The sequence below is a fragment of the Pelophylax lessonae genome (assembly GCF_965119305.1).
Source record: "Pelophylax lessonae genome assembly, chromosome: 5".
Classification (NCBI taxonomy): Eukaryota; Metazoa; Chordata; class Amphibia; order Anura; family Ranidae; genus Pelophylax; species Pelophylax lessonae.
The window spans coordinates 190,872,130-190,896,299 of record NC_138772.1 but is presented as its reverse complement, the minus strand read 5'-3'; the positions used below and the strand labels follow the sequence as shown (position 1 = coordinate 190,896,299).

General features: G+C 40.4%; 1 protein-coding gene and 1 long non-coding RNA gene across 2 annotated transcripts in view; one reads left to right on the top strand and one right to left on the bottom strand.

Annotated features, from left to right (window-relative positions):
* LOC309555947 (epidermal growth factor receptor-like) overlaps positions 1-24,170 on the bottom strand; it is a 308,728-nt gene that overhangs the window by 245,747 nt on the left and 38,811 nt on the right. The gene's annotated exons all lie outside the window — the stretch shown is intronic.
* On the top strand, positions 9,860-22,203 carry LOC309555951. The gene is made up of 4 exons (XR_014225291.1): positions 9,860-9,985; positions 13,269-13,398; positions 20,798-20,877; positions 21,833-22,203. It is a non-coding gene; the product is annotated as an uncharacterized lncRNA (long non-coding RNA).

Sequence of the window (24,170 nt, the reverse complement as noted above, 5' to 3'; positions counted from 1 at the left end):
GAGAACATTTCCACATCGGCTGTTAGAAAAGGCATGTCATTCTAAAATCTTCAAAATTTTAATTAGAAGTTAAAGTGGTTCTAAAGCCTTAATATTTTTTTTTTAACCTTAATGCCTTTAATGCATTAAGGGCCAGTTCACACCACATGCTGTCCAGTGTGTTTATTCTGCATCAAAAATGCATGGATAGAGGGCTCTATGGTTTCCAATGGCATAGTTCCCACCAGTGTGGTCAGTTTTGGTATGGTCTAGTTACAGAATACAAAGTAGAACATGCTGCATTTTTCCTGCACTGGACTGTATTGGAACACGGTAAAACGCATAAAAACGCACCAGAATGCACTGAAACGCATTAAAAAACACTCACCAGACCCCAGTACAGTGAAAAAAAAAAACTGGAAAAAAAGAAAGCATCTGGAATGCATCTGGAAACGCATCCGGAAAAATTAAAAACATGCATGCAGAAATGCACCCAGAATGGATCCAGAGTGTGTTTCTGTGGTGTGAACCAACCTTTAAGATAAAAAACCTAAACTGCAGGATCCAACCAGCCAACCCCCCCTCCCCATACTAACCTAAGCCTTATCTATATCCAGCGATGTGCACAAGAGCAGCGGCTCTCACAGCTTTCCTCCTAATCACTGGACAGATTGATAGCAGCAGGAGCCATTGGCTCCCACTGCTGTCAATCAAATGCTGTGATGAGGTGGGGCCGTGCTGCCCCGTCTGTGTCATTTGACACAGACTGGGCGGCTCAGGGAATGCCCCCATGGACAATGGCTTTCTATGGGGGCACTTGCAGAAGAGGAGGAGCCTGGAGCATTGGTGGGGATCCCAGAAGAAGAGGACCGGAGCTGCTCTGTGCAAAACAATTGCACAGAGCAGGTAAGCATAACACGTTTATTATTTCCATTTACAAAAAATGAAGGTTTAATGTTACTTTAAAGCTGTTGACTATGTATTTTTGTTTAGTCAGCCAATCAATGAGAACATAATTTAGTTACCAATGGATTTACTAAAGGAGTAGTGAGTGTTTACTAAGCTTATCTGATCATGTGCAATGTGGGAAAAGACCAGTTGGCTATTTAGCACAGACACCTGCATGTACATTGATGCACAGCTCTCTATCTAGAGTTGTGGCCTAGAGTATTTCTCTGAATAAGGGTGCGTTCCTTTGTGTGCTATAAGGCATGTGCGCATGTGCATCCCTTTGCACATGTCTGGCATCAGTGCTGGTGACAAAGAGGCTATTTAAGGCTGAGTGCTTTCTAGGCCCATAGCTAAGTGGTTTCCAGATACTGTATGTGCCTTGCTATGACCTGATCTGTAACCTGCGCACCTTTGTTTTCACTGATCCAGCTATTATTCCCGACCTTGTTTTTGGACTACCCCTTTGTCGTTGAACTTCTGTACCTTTGCCACTAACTCAGACCAGTCAACTTGAAACTGCTTCTGTATGTCAACTTTGTCCACAAATTATAGACCTCGGTTTACCTTTCTACCCTGTCTCAGTCATTTGCTTTGATACCTCACTGATTGCCTGTTTTTATCTTCAGCTTAACTCTTGACATGGTGGCAGCTTGGCGCTTCTCTTCCCCCTCCCCTGTATTTTGTTTTCACAACTCTTGACATGGTGTCCCTGATAATGTATTCCAGTCAATGGCCTGATACCAGCTGCATCCTGCTCTGTGGCCTAACCGCCCAACAAATTCTAACTCTGTGGTTCTGACTATATATATGATTCCTGCAATACTTGTGCCCCTTCTTTGCTCTTGTGCTACGTATAGCACCCAACAGGTTAGAGAAGCAAGAAAAATGTCCCTCGCCATCTCGGTCTCCCATGAGGTACGTATATGACAACCGGAAATTGAATTCCGAACTCCAGCAATAACAAACTCTTTACCCTTGCAGTAGTCCTTTCATTTTACTTAGGAGATAATGAAGAAGATGGTATACTTACTTTATTTCTCACTGTCCCATCAGTTGGTGCTTTCCTCCACTCTCCGATGCCCTGGAATGTATATGGGCACTGTTGGTCATGAATTGTACGGGATGACGCCAGAAAGCTGTGACCAGTCGTGCAAAGAAAGGAAGAGTCTTTGTTGGAATAATCACATGAAGAGCAGGAAGGCTGCAGGAGTGGGGAATAGCGAAACTATATCTCCTTATTCATCATCCCCTAGACAAAAAGAACATTGAACCCTAGCAATGGGAAGGGGGACTAACTGCATGGGTTTTTCTTCCCCTGAGTTCAGCTTTAAAAAAAAGTTTTTCTTTGCATGTGGTTTCACAATTGAAGTGAATTCAGTTTCACCCTAATCATTCAGCTACATGTTGTAAGCGATTCTTTACATTTCAAAGTGAAAAATCTCTACTCTTTTGGTTAATCATCGCCATTGAATGGGATTTCCCTTTTTAATAGTGCTAAAGTGCTACAACAGAATTAGTTCCAAAAAGAACAAAAACTGGAGAAGGAAGTTAAGATAATTATTAGCAGTAAATACTGGACTGGAAAATCTTGTTGACCTTGTAAAGGTACCCAACAAGGAGTCAATTTGTCACATATGAATGACTCAGTCATGTGACAGTCTAATAGTATTTTAAAAGACTGAATCAGAGGAGTACAACAGTTTTGAAGATCTGGGGTGTTTTGTTTTATAAGTGTACACTAATGCCTCGTTTCCACTGAGCGGAACGGTTCGGATCGGTTCGGTACGGTACACTATTTTGGGTGTTTTCATTATGAAAGTGGCCCATACAACCGAACCAAACAGCACCATTCCTGGTCCTGCTTCAGATGTAGGGCCATAGGAAATGGTACGGTACGGTTAGGGCGGAGCTACTGGCGTCACACAATAGATTCCACTGATTGGCGGACAGGAAAACTTCAATGCTCATGTCAAATGAAAGAGCAAAACAAACACCTCATTTGGTGTAAACCCCGCATGGTCCCTGGTGGCCCGACTTGCAGTTGAAACGCTCACCTGAATAGACCGGACCATTCTAACCCTCCCAAACTGTACCGACCGAACCGTTCCGCTCAGTGGAAACGAGGCATATGATCACTTGTTTTTTATTTTTGGAGCTGCTTTAATATTGGATGTACAAGCAAATCCTGTATTAGGACTGAGCATTACCCTGGGCTGGGCTTCTCCCCTGGGGGCAGCCATATGTATGAACCTAGCTTCAAATGCAGCCAAACAAGTATATATCTGACATAGTTTTAGTCATTATTTGTTTCACATTAACATTGACATTGCATTTTTTCCTTAAAGTAAAACTAAAGTCAAAATTTTTTTTTTAGGATAGGAGTCAAATGTCGGGCGGCATTGGCCGGTTCAATAGCCCGTGTGTATGGCAGCCAATCGAATGGCTGGCTTCTGTCGAAGGGTCATGAACGAAAAAGTTCTGCTGACTGAAGAAGTTAAGCCCCGTACACACGTACTGATCGTCGGCCGAACTATCGGCCGTCTTTTGTCCAGGGCTGTCGTGTCTGTTGAAAACTGCAAAAGACTGCACACGAATTTTGTCGGCCAACAACAGCCGACTGCAGAAGTGATGTCATGTGATGGTTAACTTTCCTTGTCTTTTTTCTTTTCTGAGCATGCCCAGTCTTGCAAATCTGCTGTCTGTCGGCCGAAATCTGTACTGACTGGCGAACAATTGGCCGTTCTGGTGACGGCATACAAAAATTTTAATGCCCGCACGACAGATTCTGTTTGGCCGAAAATGCGCTGTCGGCTGTCGGAAGCATCATACTAACAAGCCTACAATCGGCCGATCGGTCGTCGGCCGAATATTTACGGCCGACAATCAGTACGTGTGTACGGGGCTTTATGCTGACCGAATCCCGATCAGTGCTCTCAGCCAATGGCTGATTAAATCAGCTGTAGATGAGGCTATCCAGCAAGGCATACTACAATTAACCACTTGAAGATCAGGCCTATTTCTGACATTTGTTACTTACAAGTTAAAATCTTTGTGGACTGGTGCGCAGCCATTTGGAACAGGAAGGGGCCATCCCCTAATGGCCCCTTCCTGTTGGCATGAAATTGTCCAAAATGTCTTGGTATGCTGACGCCTTAAGAGTTCCATTCACTGGAACTAAGGGGCCAAGCTCAACCCCTGAAAAACAACTCCACACTATAATACCCCCTTCACCAAATGATTTGGACCACAAAGCAAGGTCCATAAAGACATGGATGAATGAGTTTGGGGAGGAAGAACTTGACTGGCCTGCACAGAGTCCTGACCTCAACCCGTTATAACACCTTTGGGATGAATTAGAGCGGAGACTGTGAGCCAAGCCTTCTCGTCTAACATCAGTGCCTGACCTCAAAAATGTGCTTCTAGAAGAATGGTCAAACATTCCCATAGACACACTCCTAAACCTTGTGCACAGCCTTCCCAGAAGAGTTGAAGTTTTTATAGCTGCAAAAGGGTGGTCCAAGTTATTACTGAACCCTACAGACAAGACTGGGATGCCATTCAAGTGCGTGTAAAGACAGGCATCCCAATACTTTTAGTAATAAAGTGTATCTATGAAATGTGCAGTATTCAGTATCATACTCATAAAACAACAATTCATGCAATAAATGATTTCAAATTAGGTGAACGAACAATCATTTCACACTGCCTCAAGGCCAAAACAATGTGACGGATTTGAAAAGGCTTTCTCAGTACTGTGAAGCCAGATATCTGTGTCTCGGTGCATTACAATTCCTTTGTAAACACAATTTACATGGGAGGGTATAATTGTGATTAGAAAAATGTCACTTGCTCTTGCACGAAAGCCTTCATGTTTAATGACCTGGGTGTGCCTATAATACAGAAAGGAGCTTGCAGAGTGAAAACAGTAGCATGTGCTAGAGATTACAGCCTCGTTAAAAACAAAAAAACAATGTATAGTTCTAAAGATATGTTCTGCTGCACCAATTCTTTTATTTAGAAAAACACAGCAATCAAGATAAAAGGCATGTGAATGCTAAAGACAAAGGTCACCTTTCTTTTTATGCTATATATTTTATTATGCTGTATAATATTAATTTAAGCTTAAGATCTGCTGGGGTTTTTGAAATGGGCCGAAAAATTGCTTGATTCGTCCAAGTGTCTCCAACAATGGCTGTCCTTTTAAAGCTCAGTAACGCTGGGATTAGATCAGAAGATAAGAAAAACAGTGGAAAGGAAAGTATTTTCTATTTTTCTATTCTATTAAGCTGTAAAATATTAATTTAAGCTTAAGATCTGCGGGCTTTTTGAAATGGGCCAAAAAATAGCTTGATTCGTCCAAGTGTCTCCAACAATGGCTGTCCTTTTAAAGCTCAGTATTTCTGGGATTAGACCAGAAGAAAAACAGTGGAATAGAAAGTATTTTCTGGACCTTGAGTAACTTGTTCCAGCACTAGGACTGGTACAATACTGGTACAATTAATTCTGGTACAATACTGGTACAATACTGTAATTTGGGCTCTACTTCCCCATACTACTTAGACAAGAGAAGGATCAAGAGCTGCTCACTGGGAACTTTTCAGCTATGACTACCTGAGGTGCTTGTAATGAGAAGAGGAAATAATCCAATAATTACCACCAAATCTTAAAATGTTACTTTTATAGAACCACATATACTCAGATTTGGAAGAGGCTAAACGCCTTCACAAAAAGGTATATTTTAAAGTATATCTGGATGACTTTTAGTTTGCTAAGGTTGGTAATACACGGAGCAAATTTCTTTCCTGCAACCACGGAAATAAATTGTATTGTTTCCCCCATCAACACAGACAGTGTTGATGTGGGAATCTCTACTGCCTTGCCACTGTCTTCTCCTGGCGAAGACAGTGATTATTGCTAGCGGAGATAGAAGGTAAAACCTGGCATGCTGGTTTCGATAAACTTGGTACATTCAGCCTGCCCATAGATGGTCGGAATCTCAGCCTGCTGAACCAGCTTAGATTCGAACCGTGTATGGCCTGCCTAACACACTGTGTTGCCACAATCACCACGTTCCCATAAAATACTGTTTTTAACTTTTTCATATTTGCTTGCATCTGAGTACTGCTGATCTATTCCAGTCTTTTCCTGTCTACAAGTATGTACTACAGCAACTACTGCACATCGAATGCAGGCTATACATGTAGCAAATCTCTTTCCTGCAAACACATGCAAAATCTGGCAGGCTGGTTGTACCCAAGTTGATTGATCAACTTGGTACATTAAGACTGCCCACACTTGGTTTGAATCTCAGCCGGTTCCTGCTAAATCGGCAGAGATTCGAACCTTTTATGGTCGGCTTTAGTTCTGCACTGGCCTCCTCATACTGACAATGGTAGACCATGCCTGCTGATTTATTTTAGCATGGCCGCCTGCAGTCCCCACTGGGAGAGCATGTCAGAGATACTGAAGTGCAACTAGGAGAGAGGTATCACCCAAAATCAGAAAATGCCCATTTAAGGATTTTCAAGGCAGGATCACAAGGTACACTTTTGAAGTAGAAGCACAACCAAAGCTCGTTTGGCTGTACTTCTCCTGCGGATCACAGGAGTGCAGTTTGTTCTGCACTCCTGTGACCTGTTTTCAGCAGACAGTGGGCTGAAGCCTGCAGTCGGATGACATCACAGAACCGGTCCAGACTAGCAAAAGATTGCAACAATATGGTTGGGATCCACCCACAACTCTGGATCAGCACCTGCCTCAGGCTCTCAGCAAGTTCCTGCCTCTCTACAGCTCCGCAGTCCAGTGAGGGGGGGGGGGGTGGCCAGAGCAAAGAGCCGGTGACTGACAGTTACCAACTCTGCTCAAAAAGCACTGAGAACCGAGTGATCAGCAGTCTTTGATCACTCGGTTCTCAGATTTAGAGCTGGAAGGGGACAGATGCTGCATCTACCTAGTTAAGTATGATTCTTGAAAAAAAAAAAAAGACAAACTTCTCTTTTAATATGGATAAAAGAAAGAGGTTGGGACTTTGCATGAGAAACGTGACACAGCCGACATGGAAGGTTTACACATTTTTATAAGACACATAATCAGAGCATGAAAAAAATGTTACATAGTCAACACACTAGTTAATACATGATCCTCGGATCCAAATACATAACAATCAGCAAGGCGAGATTTCAAATAATAAAGTCATATAATATGTTCATAGTATCACGTATTAAAATCCAATTATGCAAATCTTTTAATATAAGCTGCAGATAAAAAGATAACAAACTAGAACGTCACCCCATTCATTGATCTAAGAAGAAAATTCCCTTGCAAAGTTAACAGCCTATTTCCATGTGATAAATCAACCCAAAATTCTCTTTAAAAGTTTTAAAATTTGGCCAGGTAACTTCCTAAAATGTAGGGATAACAAGGAGGTAAGTGGCGCTGCCAAAAGTAGGTATAAAGGGACAGAGGAAAATATGTACCTATGTGTCCACAGTGTGAGAAATGAATCCCAGGTATGTATACAAGTGGTAATTTAGGTATAAAAAGTAAACATCAGATGAAATATGATGGTTAATACATCAGAAAATTAACTTAAATAAATAAAATGCTGAATTAATATCCAAATAAGTGACCAATCCAAAAAAGAGATACACTTGTGGAAACAAAGTGCATATAAATAAGATGACTGAGTGCCTCAGTGATATAAATTATTCAGTATATAAAAAATAGTTGGTAAACCAAAAAAAAAAAAAAAACAATTAAGGTGCAACTGCAAAGTGCTACAGGGACTATATGTGTGTATGCTCCATACAGAACAGACCCCACAAAGAAGGGGCAAGTGAAAACTGATCAGTACCCAAAGGAATATAACAGTGTTTTATAAAAAAGAACAATTAATGGTGAAAAAAAATTCGATTGCAAATCGCATATGTGGCAGAAGAGGTGAAAAATTCAAAAAAAATACAACAATAAAAATATAGTGTCAATCACTTATAGAGTGAGGTGTAATACTCCAAAGAATATTCTATAATAATAGTCCCAGTCGCACAAAAACTTCCTAAAATGGTTGTAGCTCTGGTCACCAGGTAAACTTTTGACACATGACTAAAAGAACAAAGCTGTTAATGGTGTATTGTGTAGACCCAGGTGGTGTGAAGGTTTTTCATTGCAGGTCTTGGCAATCAATAGAGAATGTGTACTGTGCTAAGTGCAATAAAAATTGTTTTCAAAACTGGTCTTTCTTCAAAGGAACATTGCACAACACAGTATTCAAACCATCACGTTTGTTCATTGCCTATAGCCTGGTCTTACTATGTGATCACACAAACCTTTTAATATGACTTTTCTAAATACAGTTTGTTCTAAGTGCAAAGTGCACTAATTTTTTAGCAACCAATCAGAATTTTTAAACTAATCACTTTCAAAACAAGTTTAATCTGTTAACTGTGGACCTTTGGATTCTTCCCAATATGTGCATGATGTGTGTAGTCTTCCGAGAATCATACAATTCACAAATTAGAGTTACCTGAATTCATAAATTATGTGATTTTCCACCAATCAGTAAGCTCTAAATGCCTTCAGGAATATAAAAATATGCAATTACCAAGATTCCATTATCCCTACTGACTTTACATTATGGAAATATTAGTCACCTGGCTATCAAGATGGTCCAATGATGTGACTGACCTAGAACATGGAAGAAATATATTGTGCGAGGGGGCGGGATGTTTCAGACAATTTGAACCTTTTGGGAGGTATCATCTCTAGTATGATATATACAAAAATTGCAGCAAAGAACAGGGCTTTGTGTATACCTCAGGTAGAATGTAGACAAACAAAATATTCATATATAAAATCATAATATTTTATTAAGCATACAGCAAATGTTAAAAATGTGTTTAAATAATCTAGACAGAATTAGCCATCCAAGGTTATTGTCCATATGGTCTTGAAATCGATTTGGCAGGTTCGACACATTTCCCGGGAAACCCTGCTTCATCAGGACCTCAGATCTTAGTACTAGGATACTGTAACAATATACATAAACACACAGGTATTAGACAAATTCTCACAAAACATCTCATGTATTATTTAAAGCAGTTATTGATATGCATTATACCCATTCTAAGTATCAAAAAGGATGGATACAGGGATGGATATAAGGATGCATATACTTCCTAACTTGATTATGATATATATATATATAAATATATATATATATATATATGATTTTATTCTTAATACAATATTCCAACCTTTTTGATACTGCTTTATGTAACTCATGAGACATTTTTGTACACGTTTGTCCAATAATTGTGTGTTTTATGTATATTTTTACAGTATCCTAGTACTAGGATTCAAGGTCCTGATGAAGCGGGGGCTTCCCGTGAAACGCGTTGACCTGCTTAACGGATCTTAAGGCCATATGGACAAAAACCTTGCATGGTTAATTCTGTGTACATCATTTTAACAATTGTTTAACATTTGCTGTATGCTCAATAAAATATTACGATTTTATATACTGTATGAATATTTTGTCTACATTCTACCAAAGGTATATACAAAGTCCCATTCTTTGCTGCAATTTTTGTATCTGACCCAGAACATGTATATGTTATTGTTCAAGAGTATGTACCTGCTCAGTGACCAAAATCAAAAAAAGTCGGGCAATCAGCATTTTTAAAAAAATGTCAGTAAAGGCAGCTTACATATTTTTTTGTGCAAATTTTCTTTTACTATGTCCAGTACACTTACAGAAAAAGAGAAAAATAAAACTGAGCAAAATGCCCATGTTATTTTTTCTTGATGTTAGGTGGTATGTATGGATTTTCATGCAGATGCAGAACTGGGGTTGACCATATCTATGCCTACTAAGGGCCAACGCCAATGTTAACACTTAAAATATTCTTCATACAACCCACTGAAGGTATCAAACTGGAAATATCATATGGATGGCGTGTTAGGAAGACTAAAAAGCTGAGAAATATAGTAAAGAGCTACTTCATTAAATAGCCATTAGTCAATGCTGCAGTCACACAAAAACTTTGCTGAACTCAAGGTAAGTCAAGGCTTCAATATAAAGCAAACACATGAAATCCAATAGATTATATATGCCAAAGTGCGTTGCGTGTATGGATTAACCTTCAGAGTAATGGGAGTCTTTACGAGCACTTTTAACTTTCCTAACTACAAAGCTTTTTAAACAATACAATTTCAATAAAAGGATGGTGAAACATTAAAGAGTAGAAGTGTGTCACTTTGTAGCTGCAAATATAAAGTGAAATTCTCGAAGTTTGCCAAGTAACACATCTCAGTAGCACTTGGCACTGTTAGTAAATATTTAAGAGAGAATAGAAATAGCTGAAAGATTTGCCAAACGCTATACCAGGACAGTTCTATTAACAATCATGAGTAACAGTTATGGGTTCTGTATGATTTTTCAATGCTTCTTCAGCTAGCCTAAGACATATAAATGTCAGCCCATGAGAAATCAAATGGATTCCTCAATCCACGATAAACATATAATAATAATAATAATTAATATAGCAATCTGCCCTGCCAGCTATTATATTTAGCAGCTGCCAGGACCCGCGGCTGCTGATTGCATATACAAAAAATTGGACAACTAGAGAAGAGGAATGCCCAAACATTGACTGTACCTGATTGGATGCAGTTACTGATAATTTGACATTTTTTAACCTGCCTTCTTCGACAAAAGTTGAGTGAAAAATACGCTTTTGTTGAGCTCGGTGGTGCACTAACAGCTTGAACTTCAACCGATTCAGCAAAGTTTGAGACGTGTATGGCCAACCCAACACAGCAAACTTATTATATTTACTTTTTAATCATAATATTCTGATTCCTCTTTTATAACAATGATGCCAATCACTTTAGCAGTGTGTGTAATATATTTTAGTCTCCAGAGTCCATTTTTTGGTCAACCTTCTACAGTTTACACTACATAGGTTGGTCATAAATGGCCCAGTCCTGAGCTGATTTGATGGCCAGATGCAACTCTCTGGCAGTCAAATGTGACAATTGGTCATCCATCTAAGAGTTGTCTTAAGATCAGATAACAAATGCGTTATTGCATACAGACTTGTTCCAACTTGTGAGACAAATCCTAGTACATCACAACCAATCCCTCCATTATTCTTACCTGCTGTCATTAAGATGGAAGTACTTTAACACACAGGTGATCCTACCATTTATTAGGTAATTGTTGAGATTGTTGAGAGTTTGGCATGTTCTGGTAAGACCAAGGATGGACACGTAGCTCACCGCCATTCATTCTCAATAGGACACCTGTCCATCGGCAATTGTCATTAGTGTCAGGTAACCAGTATTTTCACTATGTAAAAACATAGTTATTATTCTTCATTTAGAATAATGCCTCAGTACAAGAACCTTACACTATCCTTGGCCACACACAAGAGGTTATAGAGAAACATCTTGCTACTGGCCAGAGACTTTTGCAGCATGCCTAGCTGCAGATAGACAATAGCAACTGGGCAAAATATTCAGCACCACTGATTGATCTTGGTCTCTTATTGGTGTCTACTGCCCGTAGATGTGGGACCAATTTGGTTGAAACTAATTAGAGTGTGTGACAACTGTCCTATGTATTTGGGTAACTTAACCCTTTATGAACTTATCAGCATGACAGGTCACTTAAACCCCATTCTGCAATCAGAGTGTGTGACAGCAGCCCCATGTATGATTGGTGTCTAGTGCCCGTAGATGTGGGACCCATACTAATTTAGTTGAAACTTATCAGTGTGTAACAACTGTCCCATATCTTTGGGAACCTTAACCCATCATGAACTAATCAGTAAGACAGGCTACTAAAAACTTATACTTCAAGTAACATTATATGGATTAGGCAGAAAGGACCACCTGAATTTCACTGACACCTCAATGGGTCATCTAAAAATCCCATCAATAATACCCTGAGAGTCCCCACCTGCAGGCTGCCAATCTCTAACACGTTTCAACCTTACAACTTAGCCTGTAAGGATGAAAAGCATTACAGCGTGGTGGTCAGTTTTTGGGGACTCTCTGTGTGTTAGTGCTGACCCAATAAAGATTCACCATGGGTGATATCATTGAAACGCGGTCGTCCGATTGATGCTATACCAAATACAGAGCGTTGATGGGCTCCTTTTGGCTGGCACCCAATGTGCTTGCAGCAGTGACTGGGGAGGGCTTGTGGGGTTTGTAGCAATGCCTTATCTTCAGATATCTAAAACACCCAGCCATAGAAACAAAATATTAAAGTGCACTTCTTAGACACACCCTATAATGACAGATATAGTTTTTAAAGTTAACAATCAAAATGTTAAAGCGCTCTAAAAGGGTTTTGAGCTTTTTTTCATAATAAAAAAAATGCAAATATTTTCTTAGTATATTTGTGTTTTAACCAATAAATGACTATGTTTGATAACAGGTTTCCTTGGTGTTTTAGTCTCTATTGAGTATGTTGTTTCATTATTGGTGAACAAGAGTAATTTGTTCTCTTACAGCAGTAAATTGGTTTGTAATTATAACTCACTACACAGACCTGCCATTGTTGTTCAAGCTGATGTCTTAAACACCCCATTATATATTTCTTTATTATAGTTAAAATGTACTTTTTTTTTTCTTTGAAAATTCAGTGATCCCTAGTGCGTATTATTTGTGAATTTAAATGACTTTGCAGCACAAAGAATTGGGAAGGTCACTTGTAATGGGTCACTAAATACAGTACTATTTAATCAATAGAAACTGGGGGATCAAATGAAAGACTGTTATTAAGAAGTGCTGAGCTGCTCTTGGAAGGAAAGAAAGACTATCACCTGGATATCACTCAGTACAGCTATTGTTCCCCTCAAAAACATGCAATGTTTGCTTGGATTTCTTCTTCTGAAATGTAATATGGAGCAGCCTTTTTCTTGATGCAAGCCCAATAAAACATTTTTTTTACAGGCTACAATATTTTACTGTTAAGGATGAGATATCACAAATATCTGTATTTAGAAGCAGCAGAATCCAGTCCTTATTTTATGGTATCTACCTATAGAAGCCCAGTAGTTATGTTTTCCTAGAATTCCAACTGTCTTACTGGAATACAGTTGGTAGGTTAGACCATAATACCCAAACAATCGTAAGGATAGGATTATCAATTAACAACTATTAATCTCTTGTGGCAAACACTGAAGAGGTACATTGAATACAAATGGTAACCCAGATACTAATATCTGCCTTTTGTAAGTTGAAATATGGAAAATGTGGAGATGATGTATGATCGACTATATTGCATTCACTAAACTGAGAAAGGTATTTCTTATATGTTTACTTTCCAGCAACAATCCATGACTAACATAGTCCAGGACAGGACTATTAAAAGACTGATGAAAAAGAAAAATGAAGATGTCGCTTACAGCCAATCATGTTCTTTCTAAACTGAACTAGACATATTAGAGCTGAAAGCTGGTAATTGCATTGAACAAGAACTCCTCTGTTTCTTTGGCATCATAGAGATGAGCAAATCTTGTAGGATTCGCTCCACCAGTAATTTAACTAATCTGGCCCTGTGATTCACTTTTCAAAGCTGATTGTTCATACATATTGGTGATACTCAAGAAAAACCATAAAGGGGTCTACCTGAACAGTTCGGAAACTAAAGAGCTTATATTTTAGGACCACCCGTAACTTGGTGACCAGCTCACTGTTGGGTGCCCTGTATTTCTTATTGTAGTATTGAACACAGCTTTTGACTGCTCTGTGCAATCAGTAATGTATTTTCTCAAATTGGACCTGGTGTAAAACTAAACTTGGATAATTACATTAATGGTCATACAGCCCACCCATAAGGGGTGCTGCAAAATCCTAATAAATTGGTGTCTTTTGGTTTTTAGAATTCATACTGCATCTGGTCTCTCAAAACTGGCATTCAAATAGACTTCCAGTGAACTAATAAAGGATCTCTTTACCAGTTAAGCATGTAGTGAATTGACTGGATAGTCATATTTGGGAAAGTCTATATTCGGAAATTCTACCAAGGTCTTTGTGAATCCAGCTTTAAGAAGAACAATTTACACCTCCCTTTTCCTATAACTTATATGCATCAATAAAGTTTAGCTATCCCTACTCTGGAGATGAAAATGCCTACATTAGTGGAACAAAATGGAATGCATAAGAGAGAGAGGTACGAAAACACATATTCTCTTATGACACCAAAGCCACCTCACTGAGTGTGAAGGACAAATATGTTTTGATAAAAGATTTTTCAGAATTTTCATTAGAATGTTCAAACAAAAATCTGACCCTGTGTATGACCAAGAGTTAAAGCATGTCAAGAGGAGTAAATTATGAGGTTACCACATTGGTTATGTTAGCCCTGAGAGCCTTGGCAACTGCATGCTAGCTGGACTGCAAACCAGAAAACAAGTATGGCGTTGGATTTACAGGGTTATTCATAAAGATGGAGCAGATTTACACTTACAGTGGGTACGGAAAGTATTCAGACCCCCTTAAATTTTTCACTCTTTGTTATATTGCAGCTATTTGCTAAAATCATTTAAGTTCATTCTTCTTCCTCATGAATGTACACATAGCACCCCATACTGACAGAAAAACACAGAATTGTTGACATTGTTGCAGATTTATTAAAAATGAAAAACTGAAATATCACATGGTCCTAAGTATTCAGACCCTTTGCTGTGACACTCATATATTTAACTCAGGTGCTTTCCATTTCTTCTGATCATCCTTGAGATGGTTCTACACCTTCATTTGAGTCCAGTTGTGTTTGATTATACTGATTGGACTTGATTAGGAAAGCCACACACCTGTCTATATAAGACCTTCCAGATCACAATGCATGTCAGAGCAAATGAGAATCATGAGGTCAATGGAACTGCCTGAAGAGCTCAGAGACAGAATTGTGGCAAGGCACAGATCTGGCCAAGGTTACAAAAAGATTTCTGCTGCACTTAAGGTTCCTAAGAGCACAGTGGCCTCCATAATCCTCAAATGGAAGACGTTTTGGACGACCAGAACCCTTCCTAGAGCTGGCCGCCCGGCCAAACTGAGCTATCGGGGGAGAAGAGCCTTGGTGAGAGAGGTAAAGAAGAACCCAAAGATCACTGTGGCTGAGCTCCAGAGATGCAGTCAGGAGATGGGAGAAAGTTGTAGAAAGTCAACCATCACTGCAGCCCTCCACCAGTCGGGGCTTTATGGCAGAGTGGCCCGACGGAAGCCTCTCCTCAGTGTAAGACACATGAAAGCCCGCATGGAGTTTGCTAAAAAACACCTGAAGGACTCCAAGATGGTGAGAAATAAGATTCTCTGGTCTGATGAGACCAAAATAGAACTTTTTGGCCTTAATTCTAAGCGGTATGTGTGGAGAAAACCAGGCACTGCTCATCACCTGTCCAATACAGTCCCAACAGTGAAGCATGGTGGCGGCAGCATCATGCTGTGGGGGTGTTTTTCAGCTGCAGGGACAGGACGACTGGTTGCAATCGAGGGAAAGATGAATGCGGCCAAGTACAGGGATATCCTGGACAAAAACCTTCTCCAGAGTGCTCTGGACCTCAGACTGGGCCGAAGGTTTACCTTCCAACAAGACAATGACCCTAAGCACACAGCTAAAATAACGAAGGAGTGGCTTCACAACAACTCCATGACTGTTCTTGAATGGCCCAGCCAGAGCCCTGACTTAAACCCAATTGAGCATCTCTGGAGAGACCTAAAAATGGCTGTCCACCAACGTTTACCATCCAACCTGACAGAACTGGAGAGGATCTGCAAGGAGGAATGGCAGAGGATCCCCAAATCCAGGTGTGAAAGACTTGTTGCATCTTTCCCAAAAAGACTCCTGGCTGTATTAGATCAAAAGGGGGCTTCTACTAAATACTGAGCAAAGGGTCTGAATACTTAGGACCATGTGATATTTCGGTTTTTCTTTTTTAATAAATCTGCAACAATGTCAACAATTCTGTGTTTTTCTGTCAGTATGGGGTGCTATGTGTACATTCATGAGGAAGAAGAATGAACTTAAATGATTTTAGCAAATGGCTGCAATATAACAAAGAGTGAAAAATGTAAGGGGGTCTGAATACTTTCCGTACCCACTGTATTTCAAGCAAACTGTAAGGGATAGAAGCAATTTCCATGCATCACTGGATAGAGGAAGGTTCAAAGTTAAAAGACCGCCTAGAAATTCCATTCAATGCCACACAGCAGTGCTGTTTCTTGTTTATATTAGGCCGTACAAGTTGTTGTTACTGCGGGCATTGCATCCTGATGTCCATAACAGAAGGTTTGAATTTTGTGCTGCAATTCTGTAGGACATGGAAGTTGACAATGTTTCCCTATGACTACTTTTTTTGGATTGATTAAGGTTTCATCTATCTGGTAAAGTTAATCACTACAATGTAAGAATTGGGGGGGGGGGGGGAGGTGAAAATCCTTGCATAGTCTTTGGACATGAAAGAGACTTGCAGTAGCTGCTGTGATTTGCACCATTTCTGTAAGCAACGTTTATAGACCTTTCTTTTTTGCCGAGCAAACTGTGACAAGATTTTTATATCCAAGCATGCTATAAAACTAGTTATTTCCCCAACTTAAAGAAGATTTGAAGGACTTCATGTTTATGCATGATGTTGCCCTGCTTCACGTTCACTTGGAGGTCTGGCATTAGCATAATGGCACATTCCAGGATGGATTGAAATCGGTGGACAACAAGATCTTGTTTATCGTCTGTGGACTCCCAGGTCACTACACCTTACCCCCTGCGATTTTTATCTGTGGGGGTACATGAAAGAAAGGGTGTTTGCCCCGCCTATGACTGCTAGTCTTCAAGATCTAAGACATCAAATTGTTGAAGCTGTGAATTAAATAACTAGTAATTAGATGATTCTTGCATGGCAAGAAATGGTGTACCGTTTAGATGTTTATTGTGCAACACATGGTGCTTATGTTGAGTGCATACAACCTCAAGGACTATAAAACTTTCAACCTTCCTCTATCCATTGATGTGCAAAATGTGCTTCTATCCCTTACAGTTTGCCTCAAAAGTTGAAATCTGCTCCATCTTTTTGAATAACCCTATAAGGAGTGAGCTATTGGTGCTTTGTGTAGTACCATTTACAGTAATGTGTGTTTTTAAGCAGTGTTTTACATTTTACAAGTATATTCATTCATTAGTACCTTATGACAGCTCTTAGATTGTGAGGATACATGGGGCATTGAAGTAATTTATTGCAATTGGAAATGGAGAAAAAAACGTCTAAGCTTCAGGGAACTAGAAATGAACGGAATAATAGATCACATAAATATGACCTATATTTTAAAAAGGTCTACAATGTTTGGATGAGTTTTTGCCTATTAGGGTAATGGTGTGAAGTACAGAGGAATGTTTCATTTACCGACACTAAGGACTTTGACGGACTTGTCCCCGAGTTACATACATCCGACTTACATCCGAGTTACATCCGACTCATACTTACTAATGGAGGGAGACAACAGGAAGTGAGAGGAAATCGACCCCTAGGAAGGGAAATTCACTCCTGTAGGAAATATAATGGGAAATAGGTGTCTCCACTGAAGCTTTACCACCAATGCTTGTTTCCAGAGAACCCAAAATTTTCAAACTCCAATTGTCACAGGGACAGAAAGTGAGGTGAAATCTTCTGAACTGGGGCACAGACCGCAAGAGTGTTAACCCTTCCCTATCTATCCAAAAAGCTTAAATATAATTTCTTTGGCTGGAGTTAGACTTAAAAAATATACCTGTTTCAACTTACATGCAAATTCAACTTGCTTGTTGCATCTTGTTTGTAACCTAGGGACTGCTTGTATTTACTGACCAAGCTGCCTACAAAAACTGATGGTGAAATGGGTTGGAACAAAAGATTCTTAAAGCAATTACAGCCTTTTTTTTTATTTTTAGAATTCAACTTTTTGAATAAAATTTGGTTTAGAAAGCAGCCCTTGCAATGTTAAAGATTGTAAGTACTTTTGATGAACAGCTCTGTCTGAAAGTAAATCCAACTGGGCATAAACTTTAAGAACACTAAAGCCTTGTACATGCTGCTAGTTTTTTTTCGTTCAACCAAGCTCTGGTCCGAGACCCTGTACTAACAAACTGATGTAAGTACAGTGATCTCTTCTGCTGTGCTATTGTGTTCTGACAAGAGGACAGTCCCCCACCAGAACAGCCTTTGGCTGAGAGTGCTGATCCGGAGCCGGTCGGCAGACTGTTTTCGGTTATGATTCTTCACATGGGCCGAATGTCGACCAGTTTCTGTTGAACCGGCCGATGACACCCGACATTCAGCCTGTGTGTACTAGGCTTTAAAGACAGAGGTATATTGGGAAGCCTGGTAAACATACGCAGTGTACTAGTGTGGGGAAATGTATTTTATTTTGTACAATAGACTCTTGATGAACAGGATATTCCATCACAAGACATTGGTGTTCTTTGGAGACACAGAAACTCCTATGTATATTACCTATACATTACAGTAGACCAGGTCTTGGTGGCTTCATTTACATTACAGACTTACGGATCTTCTAGCACTCTTTCCTGTTATACACTTTAGGTAAATTGTGATGTTTTAGCAGATTATCGCATGTTTATAACAACACAATAAACGCACGGACCAGCTGATTCAGACACATACGTCAGCGTAGTTCTTTAACCTGTTTGTAAACACAGTGCCGAATAAATCTCTTCTGTGTTTAAATCATGCGTGCTGTTTGCAACCTCTTCAAGATAAATTATAATCACTGGCCTCTGCGCTTTTCCATTTTTGGTTTGACGCTGAGAAAACATTTTTTTTCCAGCAGAAAATCAGCACCAACCAAATAAGAATAGGAACTGTTATGATGTTCAGTGAATCACCTCTCTAATCCCGTCTTCTTGTAGAAGGCTTTGTCAAATGTAGACACTAAAAAGTCTTTATCACTTTATTAGGCTTGATACCAATTCAGTTAACTGTTTGAACTCTGGCTTTAAAAGCTTAGATGTGTTGAACAGAAATCAGCCACTGGTTCTTAAATCTTATATCTCCCCGCCAAAGGTAAAGCTGAGCTTCATGTAATCAGCAAAATAAAGAGTTGAAATACATGTATAGGAGCTGGAATTTTATTTATTGTCCAGTCTTGAGATTTACAAGGTGGCTTCACTTTTCGACTGCAGTTAAAGCTGTTTAAAGTTTAGGTATGAGTATTTTAGCATAGGTACATTGGTCCAGCTTAGACCAATGTAAGTATGCATATACCATACCTGGCCAATCCCACAGGAAGCTGGAGATTACTGAAGTAGACACCACTACTACAGCAATTGCCACTCGCTTCCATATTTAAAGAACACTACACTTTGCATCTTCTTAATGATCCACATCCCAATCAGGTAGCTCAGCAACCTAATGCTCCAAAAGCTACATGAGCTACTTTTGAGGCAGAATGGGCATTTTTGGCCCAATAGACTTAAATAGGAATGCAAACACATGAATTGAGCATTTTCTCACATTTTTTTCAGGTGGTTTTCTGCCTGAAAGAACTAATCTCCTACCCCTAGCACTTTCTATTGGCTAAAACAAAAATGCCAAAAGCTTGATTACACATGTAAAACATTTAAAATGTTCTTCTAAAATGCTTGTATTTGCACAAAAAACACAAAAAAAATGCCTAAAACTCCTCAAAATCGCTCTTCTCAGGTGTAAATAAAGCCTTATTGTTTGGCATGCAGAGCTGTATTCAACTGTATTTTATTGTTTCGTGGGGAAAGGCTCACTTTAATAGTTCATCCTATTAATCCAAACCACTCTCAAAAGAGTGAGACTCTTGAAGGAGTCACTCTACATTCTGTATTTTCAGTGATATCTAAATCACTGGGGAGACCTCTCTTATAAAATAGTGGATAGAAGTAGAAACTTAGGTCCAGGATCTTCTCTCAAGAGAAGGCAGTAGGTAGTACAATCTCCTTGACTATTGGCATTCTCTTCTCATAGGCCAACCTCTACATAGGCTAGCCTATCTTCAGTCTATCATGAATGATGCTGCCAGACCCATCTACCTTACCAACCGCTCAGTGTCTGCCACCCCTCTCTGCCGATCCCCCCACTGGCTTTAAATTGCCCAGCGATTTAAATTCAAAATACTAACAATATACAAAACCATACACAACTCGGCCCCGAGCTGAATCACCAATCTTGTCTCCAAATATCATCCAAACTGTCCTCTCTGCTCCTCCACAAGACCTCCTGCTCTCTCAAGCTCTCTCGTCTCCTCCTCCTATGCTTGTCTCTAGGACTTCCCCAGAGCTTCTCACATCCTTCCTAACCCTCTACCTCAGTCTGTTTGGTCACTCTGGCTACCTTTAGGCGATCCCCGAAAACTCATCTCTTCAGGGAAGCCAATCAAGCCTCCAACTAACTAAACTTGTATCACTTCCATCAGCTCATCCCCCCACAGTTATAACCTTTTGCACCATTTGCTCCAGCTTATTAAATTGTAAGCTCTTATGAGCAGGGCCATCTTAACCCTCTTGTATTTTATTGTATTGTAACTGTATTGTCTCCCTTTATATTGTAAAGCACTGCAAAAACAGTTGGCGCAATATAAATCCTGTATAATAATTATAATAATAATCTCCCAGCCACCATTAAAATCTGAAACGTCAATCCAGTACTGGGATTGGTGGGAGCAACTGTGAGCTCAGGGGTAGGAAACTAAAATGGGATTTCCTAGAAAGACAAACCTAAATACTACCTTTGGAGAACTTAGCCTTCAAAAACAAGCTAAAACTTTGTTTACCTGATAAAAGAAACTATTTTTGTCACTTCACATTCTGCTCAGAATCTTTTTCTTGCATTTCCAGGAGCACAGAGCCCTCGAGGAAGTTACAAAACAAAAGCAGGGTCCTGTGAAACCTCTGTACAAATGTCACATGTCAAACAGGTAATGAAATATCACAAATTCTGATCTCCAAAAATATGCTTTTAATCTGAGTGGGGCTAGAGGTAGCTAATATGAAAAAAACAAAGAAAAAAAAAAAAAAACAGGACGTTTAAATGTATCAGCAGGACAAGGAAATGAACTGCCCATTAGGAGGACATAACAGGAATATTTGCAGCGAGTTGATGGTGGTGCGTAGACCTCACTAGAATACAAAACTACAATAACAAAAAAAGACTGGCTCTAACATATTGTGTAAGTGTACCATAAAAGTAAATACTCAGCAGGGTGTATTTGATTTAAATCACTAGTAAAAAGACTTGATTTAAATCAACTCAATTTAAATCATCATTTTTTAAGAGCAACTGTCATCTCTGACCCGCTGTTGACTCACCAACAGTCCCATTCACTTAAATAGGACGGCTGGTGATGTGGCAGTGACACAACAAGGTGAGGGATGTGGCGGCAGCAGGTGAATGAATTCCCGCTAACAGGTGCTGCCAAGATGGATCTGAAATGACAGGTGCTCTTTAAATGTAAGGACTCATTCACTATTGTCACACAACTGGGTGGGCTCGGGGCGCACTGCTCTGCGCCCCGAGCCCACCCTTTTTTTTAGCCTGTGAGAGCCTCTGGCTCTATTCACATGGTTAAAAAAAAAAACAATTGAACTCCATGCGTCTGGTGCCCCGCATGTAGATTAGGGGGCCAGATGCATGAATAGGGGAGGCGGCGACCCTGCGCCCCATATGACCAGCCGCCACTGGTAAGGAGGTAACTAGATAAAACACAACTGTAGCTACATATACATGATTTTCATCTCAATTATTTTCTTGAATTTTGCCTATCTATATTCAGAGATGCTACATATAGAAATCAGTAGGTTGCTGACTACTGCAGTAATACGGAATATAGATTTAGTCCTGTGATAAATGACCCATACACTATCTCTCCACAGGAAAAAAGCTTAACCCATTCCATTTACATTCCACAAATGACATCAATTTACGAAGAAGACATTCTGTTTTACAAGCTTTGCAAACATGGCTTGCGGATACTGAGCAAACATACACGTAAAGGTTCGTGTTTACCAAGTCAACAGCCGAGCGGCGATGGATTTGTCACTTTCTAATTAATCCAATTACTGGTCCCACTTACAAAAGCAAACTGAAGTCATCACAAAGTTCACATCCTACCAGGAATTCTTTGTATGGTTAACAATATGTTTTTTTTTTTACTTTAATCGTCAAACCTATAAGAGCAGAGAAAATATTACAGAACGCCTATACAATCTGCAAATAGTAATTTGGGGATATTCTCCTTTATGTTTTAAAGCAGGGGTGGGGAACCTATGGTTCGGGGGCCGTATGCGGCCCCCGAAGTCATCTGGTCCGGCCCCCCATGCAGCTGAGTCTGTGTCTCTCAGCTGATCTGTCAGAATGGAGCCGATGCTTCCTGTATAGTTCCTGCTCCGTTATGACAGTCTGAGTGAGTCACGGGAGGAGTGATATCAAATGCACTCCGCCTGTGACCAATACAGGAAACATGACCTCTTCCTCCAGCGTGGCGCTGCTACACTTCTCCTAGCCAGCATTTCCCGCCAGCAGCACACACAGCAGTACCAGCCAGAGCCAGCAGTACCAGCCAGAGCCAGCAGTACTTGCAGCAGTACACGCAGCAGTACCATCCAGAACCAGCAGTACCCACAGCAGAACCAGCAGTACTAGCCAGAGCCAGCAGTACCAGCCAGAGCCAGCAGTACCCACAGCAGTACCAGCCAGAGTCAGCAGTACCTACAGCACAGTACAAGCCTGAGCCAGCAGTACCCACAGCAATACCAGCCAGCAGTACCAGCCAGCAGTACCAGCCCGAGCCAGCAGTACCTAGAGCACAGTACCAGCCTGAGCCAGCAGTACCCACAGCAATACCAGCCAGCAGTACCAGCCAGCAGTACCAGCCTGAGCCAGCAGTACCCACAGCAGTTCCAGCCTGAGCCAGCAGTACCCACAGCAGTACCAGCCAGCAGTACCTACAGCAATATCAGCTTGAGCCAGCAGTACCAGTCAGCAGTACCCACAGCAGTACTCACAGCACAGTACAAGCCAGCAGTACCAGCCTGAGCCAGCAGTACCCACAGCAATACCAGCCAGCTGTACCCACCAGCAGTACCAGCCAGCTATACCCACCAGCAGTTCTTTTCAAAACTTTCCACCGCAAAAAAGTTGACTGCGCTTCAGACTGACCGACGCAAACCTGGAAAATCTGTTGCGAGTAGCAACATCATCAATACCAGCTAACATCACACACCTCACCAAAGAGAAGCAGTTGCAGCCATCACATTAGGGGTGAGTTAATCAAATGTTTGACCAAATATAACAGGCTAATTTTTAAGGTGATAATTTTGTACGGCCCCCGAATGGTTTTATAAATACCTAAATGGCCCTTGGCAGAAAAAAGGTTCCCCACCCCTGTTTTAAAGGCTGTCATATAGATAGACAGCAACTTTGTGTTTAGTACTTATAAACAATGGTGAGCTAAACCTAGAAATTAAAGTGGTTGTAAACCCTTGCATATATCCAGAGAAGTGACTGGCCTTAGGTGTTACACAGAGATGAAACAAATCCTCATACATAACTTGTACCTGTTTATCTGCAGTCTTCTCTTCTCTACATCCGTTCAAAGTCCAGAATTTATAAAGCCTTTCTGAGCTTCCAGAAAACAGGGGGTGAAGAGCTTAAATTACACATTGCGGGGCTCAATGAGGAGAACTCTGAGAGCTGATTAGAGGGAGGGGACACACCCCTTCACACAGCACACAGAAACAGAGCTGAGGCTGTCAATCACTGGCTGTGTGCTAGAGATAGCTCCCCTGTCACCTTTTTTCTCTTGGTGTCAGGAAAACTTGTCAGAACTGACTCATGCTGATAGCAGAGGAATAAAGCAGCAGACAGAATTGATGCTTAGTACTCCTAATTGAGACAAGTACACATTATAGAAGGATATGCTTTGTTCATTTTTCCTGTCTGAGGTTTACAACCACTTTAAAGTGGTTGTAAACTCTGTTACACCACATGTACTTACCTATAATAAGGCTTACCTGTAGGTACTGTGAATATCTCCTAAACAGTTTAGGAGATATTCAGAGTGCATGCAGCCGATGATGTAATTAGCGCATACGCTCTGAAGGTCTGGCTTACCGTGCCGGACCTTCAGAGCCCGCGCTGAAAATGTTGTGGCTCCGCCTACTCCCAGCGCCGGAGCCCACGAACCTGGAAGAAACACCAGGAAGATGTCAG